General features: G+C 42.2%; 1 long non-coding RNA gene across 3 annotated transcripts; it reads right to left on the reverse strand.

Moving 5' to 3' along the window:
- Positions 1-3,499: 3,499 nt before the first annotated feature.
- On the reverse strand, positions 3,500-4,982 carry LOC106315997. Of its 3 annotated transcripts, XR_001264696.1 has the most exons (6): positions 4,826-4,982; positions 4,651-4,726; positions 4,193-4,267; positions 3,977-4,094; positions 3,720-3,830; positions 3,525-3,549 (listed from the first exon to the last, which is right to left on the reverse strand). It is a non-coding gene; the product is annotated as an uncharacterized LOC106315997 (long non-coding RNA). The 3 variants fall into 3 exon arrangements; XR_001264695.1 differs by having other exon boundaries at positions 3,500-3,565; positions 4,651-4,982; XR_001264694.1 differs by having other exon boundaries at positions 4,651-4,981.
- Between the last annotated feature and the right edge of the window lie 2,335 nt (positions 4,983-7,317).

Consider the following 7,317-nt stretch of genomic DNA (forward strand, 5'->3'; position numbering starts at 1 on the left):
AGGAACAGGTGAGAATGCACGGATTTGGGTCGCTACGTAGTGACCGACTCGTTCGCGGATCGGTCGCTACATAGTGGCCGACCAAGTTATTCGGTCGGTCGCTACGTGGCGTCCGACCCGCGAACGTGTCGGTGACAGACCCACGAACGAGTCGGTCACCACGTAGCGACTGACTCTTTCGCGGGTCGGTCGCTATGGAGCGACTGACTCGTTCGCGGGTCGGTCACTACGTAGCGATTGACCGAATGGCTTGGTCGGTCACTACGTAGCGACCGACTCGTTCGCGGGTCTGTCACTACGTAGCGACCGACCGAATGGCTTGGTCGGTCACTACGTAGTGACCGACCGACTCGTTCGCGGGGCGGTCACTACGTAGCGACCGACTCGTTTGTGGACCGGTCACCACGTAGCGACCGACCGAATGGCTTGGTCGGTCGCTACGTAGCGACCGACACGTTCGCGGACCGGTTGCTACGTAGCGACCTTGTTTGGATCCTTTTCTGACAATTTACGAACGTGTTCTTGGACTATGGGTGTTTAGTTTCGATGAATCAACTGAGATTAGTGCAAGATTTCACCGCAAAGTTCTTCGTAAAGATTTCTTTACGAAGATTACTTTTCGTAAAAATGTTCATGCTGATTTGGATGTTAACTTTGTCGTGTCCGTTTTTGGCCCCAAAAATATTAATAACTCATCGTATAATCTTTTCAATAAAAATTATACGAAATTCACAAATCGATAAATATTTTTCGGGGAGTTTTAGACATTGATTCCGTCGTGACCGATTTTGACCCCAACACTGGTTGGTTTGCAAGTTGCACACTGCTCTCACTGTTGACAAGAAAGCTCTCCCAAGTAGTAGAGAAGAGATCCAATTTAACTTAATGTCCAAGACATGGAAATCAACTGGATCTAGGGCATTACCAATCTGCACCTCAAGGTCTCTCACAATTCCTCCTGAGTTCCTCTGTGAAAAATCCACAAAAGTGAACAATTCATGCGAAGACTCCACCTGCAGACCCAGATGGTCCGCCATAACCCTAGGTAGGATGCTGACTGATGCTCATGTGTCGCACAAGGCATGTGGGAACTCAATACCCTTCACCGTGCATGGTATTGCAAATTGCCCAGGATCACTCTTCTTCTTCAATGTAATCCTCATCCTCATTTTTTCTCTAGCTTCACAGAACATTCTCCTGATGTCTTCTTCTTTCTCTCTGGTTTCTCTGAAGAACGTCCACAATCTGTGGTATAATAAGCCTCTTCGAATGGCTTATGTAGAAGAATCCTGAAGACTCTCTTGTGGAAATTTTCTTTTTCCTTTTCATTAGCCCCCCTCTTCAGATGTTTCGCCACTTTTTCCTTTCTTCTTCTTAGGATTCTTCCAGTAGGAACCCTATCCTCTTCCATAGGATCCTCTCCATCATCTGAAGGTGTCCTGACGGGCTCTGGTGGGTATTCTGAAGGTTTGGGTTTGGGCCTGAGTGCATTAAGTCATGCAACATCTATCTTCGGCATCTGCACTCGGTAGGTAATAGGGGCTCGTCGATCGATAGGGGTTAGAGTTTGTCGACCGATGTTGGCCTCTAAGTGTCGATCGATGTTGTTGTTGGCATGTCGATCAATTAGGGCGTTAAAAGGGCTGGGCAGATGTGGGTGTTTTGCCGCGAACTCCTCGTGAGTTAGAATCTTCACGGCATTGCAAGACACGGTTGACTCTGTAGGCGTCGTCGATCGATGCTCTGGAGTTCCTGTCGATTGATTTGGACTGGTGTATGTCGATCGATGTTCGGGGTCTGGCGTCGATCGACACCATTGCGATCCGCCGAAACTCATCAAACTTTCTACCTCGAAATATCCTTCTTGCAGCTTCTCTTCCTTTACCAGTTGCCAAAAGTCATCCTCAATGATGGCATTCACGTGGTGTTTCATCACATCATCCCCCACTCCTCTTGTTGAGGCTTCCTGCCTCTTAACAGCCTCTCCTGTCTGCACAATCTGCATCTCCATCTTCTTCACATGAGTTCTCAAAGTCTCGAACTTTATGTTCGGGTTGGTGTAGACAGAATCTATCTTCCCATTGAAGTCCACTGTCATTCGCTGTTGTGCCTCAAGAACCCTATCGAGCATCTCTTCAATCTTGCTCTCTTGAGTAGGCGGCGGTGGCTTCTCAGACATTGATTCTGTCGTGACCGATTTTGACCCCAACATGGTGCTGCGAATTCTGGTTGAAATTACTCCTCTGTTCATTGCTGTAGGAGTTTTTGTTTCCACTCTGGTTTCCAGAACCTTGGAATCCAGTTCCACCAATGTACACTACAGGAAATGTGGTTAGTAATAGCGGACGAAAAGCGCTATCATTTTGGTTTAATAGCGTTTCCTTGGACGCTCTGACATCACCCGTTATAAAAAGTCCAACCCTTTTAATAGCGATTTTCCTCTGTGCTATTACTAAGTGTATAACAATAGCGCTTTTGTGTTCGTAATTGTTAGTATTTATAATAACGTTTAATAAATGTTATTAGAACCAAATAATTTGATTTTTCCTAGTAGCAAAGATAGCAAATGTTTCGTGTTATTAATTAGTTTTATAATTATCCCAAAATTAATTAATAATAATTATTGAATTGATTTTTAAATAATTAATTCGAAAATATGAAATAAAAACAATATAAAATATTAAAATTCCAAAAATCAATATAATTATTCAAATCCCATAACACAACATTATCACATTCATACAAACCATCACACAAGCATACAACATATCATCAATCTACCACTAATAAACTTTCACAATCATCCCTAACATATACACTATCATCATCCATATCATCACCCATATCATCAACTTCTTGGACAGGTAAAGGAGCACCACCTAAATCCTCTTCTGTTTCCAACTCATGATAACCTCTAGGTGGTGCTCTCATAACAACATACCAATTTGAAGCATCATCCTCCCTAGAGTAGAAAACCTGTTTCGCTTGAGAAGGTAGAATGAATGGATCTTTCAAATAGGCTGCTTGGTTCATATGAAGGTTAACAAGAGTGAAGCCATCTTCTTCCTTCACACCATTCGCTGTGTTTGCCCAGTTGCATCTAAAGAGTGGCACTTTGAACATGTGATAGTCGATGACCAAAATCTCCTTTATCACTCCATAGTATGTAATCATATCCGCGACCTGTCTCATATCTCTTGCACTTGATCTACACATGCTAAAGGCTTCATAAGTTACTCCACTGTTTTGTGTCTTCAGCTTGACCGCATCAGTATGAAACCGTTGGCCATTGATGATGAATCCTTTATGTGCTAAAGCAACATTTCTTGGTCCAAATGCCAACCACCTTATCTCCTTAGAATGACTATCTTTTGAGTCTAAATGAATCTGCCGCAGGAAATCAGAGGATTATCATCAAGCCGAGGTACTTAAATTATAATCAAAACATGATAATATGTACCACGAAACCAATCATCAATCTACAAGCTAACCAGTCATTTAATCGCCATTCTGTTTTTAGAATGTTTATGTATTCTTCCTCTTCTCCTTCTGCGCTTATAACAGGCTTAGTTATGCATCAGTACACATGATAAAACATAGTAAGGAGAAAAGGGTTTAAACTGAGTTAATAGACATTGTTTAATCTATAGAGCTGCCTGGCTTTCTTGTTCCATACTCTGAACATAAAGCAAAAAAACTTCTCAGTTTCTGGAATTTACCTTAAGGCGCTGAAAAATATCTTTGAAACTTTGCACAAGCTCAGGCCACAGGCGCTCTCTTTCTGTTGAACCTATGCCTTCAAGTTTGCTCATGCCCTCTGCCAACATTATCTACCACAAAAAAAAAAAAATTTAGAGAGAAATCAATTAGAAACAAAGAAACTGGTTAATAACCTTTAATTAAACAAAAGAAAACTGCACATGAGAAATCTAATCTGAATCTGGACTTTCTTCATAGCATAAAGACAGAAATTTACCAAGGAGAGAGCAGCTAGGTTGATTGAATAATGATGAAACACGGATCTCCACCCGCACCAATTCCAATTGCTCCTTGTTCTGGATCTGGACTTTCTTCATAGCATAAGGTCCCATCAGCTAAAAAAGAAATCACAATTCAGTAATTGAATTCCAATTGCCACCGTCTCCAGCATCACAGCAGTTTAGAACAGTTGTAAAAACAGTCTAGAACAAACCTGCTGCTTAGACAGCTTCTTCAAAGTTTTCTCCTTGATATAAGCACTAGACAATACTTCATCGTTTGCAGAAACCTATAACCATGGAAACACAAAGTGAGTAAAGCATTCATCTTTTTATCTAATCACTCGTCAAATCACAAATCAAGCACCATTCAAAAATCTGTAATCGGAGTTGCTTTCGCAAAGTCAGAGTCTTTTCCAGTTAAATCATTTCAGAGTTCTTGTTTTAAGCAAATATCGGATCTTTACTTGATAACGCCTATAAATATACAAACCCAACCTCGTACGAGATACCAAATCAAAACTGAGACAAGCAGCTCTTTAATACTGGTTCAAGATCAAACAAATCATTACAGGTATCGAAAAAACTTGTTAAAGCTATGAATACAGCATCAAAATCAGACCCAAAATCAGTAAGAAACAACCTGTCTGACGATTGATCTACAAGTACTCACCGGAATTGAGTCACTAACACCGGCAGGAGCTGAGGAGATGTTAGAGGCTGCGACAATTGTTAACAAAATCGTAACCCTGTACCCAGAAACAGATAATCAAGACAAATCAAAACCCAAACCTAAAAACCCCCAAATCGAAACCCTAAGAAAGAATTAAGAAGAGAAAGTGAACGACCAATATTGGAGGTTTGTCCGATGGAAGCCATGAAGAAACTGACCGGCAAACACGACGTAGTAGAGACGGAGACGATGAGTTCGAGAGAGAGGTGAAGAAAGAGACTCCAATTTAGGATTCTGACAAACAATACAAAGCCATCTCAGTGAATGTGATAAGTGTTTTGGGGGTAAAATTTTTTTTTTCTAATTGTTGGAGCCTACATTTAGCAAATTAAGGCGGTTAAAATTTATTATTTTCCAACGATAATAAATATAGCCTTTTAAATTGACAAACGCTATTAAAAAATCAAGTTTTAGTATACGATAGCAGAATTGTCAAAAACGCTATAATATGATGCTATTAATACTCATATTTCCTGTAGTGGTAGTATACCTCTTCTTCCTCTGCTCTACCCTCTACAACTTCTGCATCTTCAACATAGCTAACTTGCTTCCTGAGAAGCTTGTGAACACTATCCAGTTTTACCTTCACCTCATCCATCTGATGATTCCCAAGGATGGTGGCATACCGTTTCCTCTCAAAATCAATGTTCTTGGTGCTGTTGCTGGATGCTAGGTTTTCAATAACCTTGACTGCCTCCTCTAGATTCCTGGTGTTGAAGTTTCCATTACTGGAAGCATCAAGAGCCATCTGGTCCTACACCGCGATGCCTCTGTAGAAAGTACTGAGCAGTTGTACTTCATTGAATCCGTGGTGTGGACAGTCTCTCTGGTAAGACTTGTGTTGGGGTCCAAAACGGTTACGAAGAAGTTAATGTCCAAATCTCCGCAAAAATCAGCGTGAGCATTTTATACGAAAATTATTCTTTGTAAAAAAGAATCTTCACAAAGAGTCTTGCGGTAAAATCTTGTTCTAATCTCAATCGAACCGCTAAATATCGATTGTCCGGAGGCAACAAACACATATCCAAATCGGCCATGGATTAGCTCGAGTATGGCAATCGGACCACGCACAAGCCAAACTCGATCTCTACGTAGCGACCAAGCACGTACACGGTTCGGTCGCTACGTAGCGACCGAGCTCTAGCCAAGCTCGGTCGCTACGTAGCGAATGAGCACGCACACGGCTCGGTCGCTACATAGCGACCGAGCTCGAGCCAAGTTCAGTCGCTACGTAGCGACCGAGCACGCACACGGGTCGGTCACTAAGTAGTGACCGAGCTCGAGCCAAATCTCGGTCGCTACCTAGCGACTGAGCACACACACGGCTCGGTCGCTACGTAGCGACTGAGCGCAAGCCAAGCTCGGTCGCTACGTAGCGATAGAGCACGTACGCGGCTCGGTCGTTACGTAGCGACCGAACTCTCTTAAAACGTCGATATGACACGAATCCAAGCATTCTCGTCTACTCTTTAATGCTATCTCCTGTGAGCCATGGCTAAACTATTATTTGTTTCTCACTACTCGAAGACAACAGTCAAACTTTACGATAAAAACCGCAGGAAATTTATTTTTATCGAAGAAACCGTAATAAATGTTTCGAGAGTAAGACGACCCAAAGAGATCTAAAACGCAACTCGAAGCCCACTTACGATTTCTTATCCAAAAACCCATAAGCCGTATGACGGTTTATGCTTGGTTCGTAAGGCAAGAGAAATGTCAAGGTTCCGCAGATAAATGTGAAGTTTCCGAAGATAATCACGAAGATCGGGAAAATCAGAATATCTCCATTTTTAAGCTATGACGGCTTAAGGGCAGAAAGGGGAAAGTGAAAACCGACCTAGGAGCAAGTATATAAGGAGTCCTAGGCGAGAGGCAAAGAAGGATTCGACACACAACAAAACTTAGCACTTAGAGCAATTTAGGCAATTTTCCGTTTTTGTTATTCGAGCTGCGACTCAATTAGGTTTAGCATCTTTAGGGTTTTAGAACTAGGAATCTCGCCGACAGCTCTCGTAGCCCAGGCTCTTACCTTGTTTTAACGCTCAAACGCAAATTCGGAATAAGATCTACTTTGCTCTCTTTTCGATTTCTTATCTTTTATCGTCTTTATTTTGTGTTATGATTGCTTGGCGTGTGGTATTAGTAGATATCCGGGACCTCTGGGAAATTAGGGTTCTCCTACTTTCCTTATTTAAATGGAAATCGACAGTGCGAATTTCGGTTCCCACAACTTGAATCTGATCCAAGAGCCTCTGAATGATTCTGCAGGCTCTTGAGTGAATGTAGCAATCTTGCTCCTCAAGTCTTCAGCACGCGCTTCATCAAAGAAATTGCATAAGAATGCATTCTTGATGTTGCTCCAGGATTTAAGAGATCCTGGTTGTAACTACTTGAGCCAATGCAGAGCTTCTCCAGCAAGTGAATACCTGAAGAGCTTGCATAACAGGTAGTCCTCAGAGACTCCCTCGACTCTAATAGCAGAAATCAGATCCTCGAACCTCTCTAGATGGTCCATAGGATGCTCGTGGGATAATCCATTGTAGGGTAGCTGTCCCACAAGTGTGTAGTACTGCACTTTCAACTCAAAATCCCTCTCAATAGTGGGAG

The sequence above is a fragment of the Brassica oleracea genome, chromosome C9 (assembly GCF_000695525.1).
Source record: "Brassica oleracea var. oleracea cultivar TO1000 chromosome C9, BOL, whole genome shotgun sequence".
In the NCBI taxonomy this organism is placed as follows: Eukaryota; Viridiplantae; Streptophyta; class Magnoliopsida; order Brassicales; family Brassicaceae; genus Brassica; species Brassica oleracea.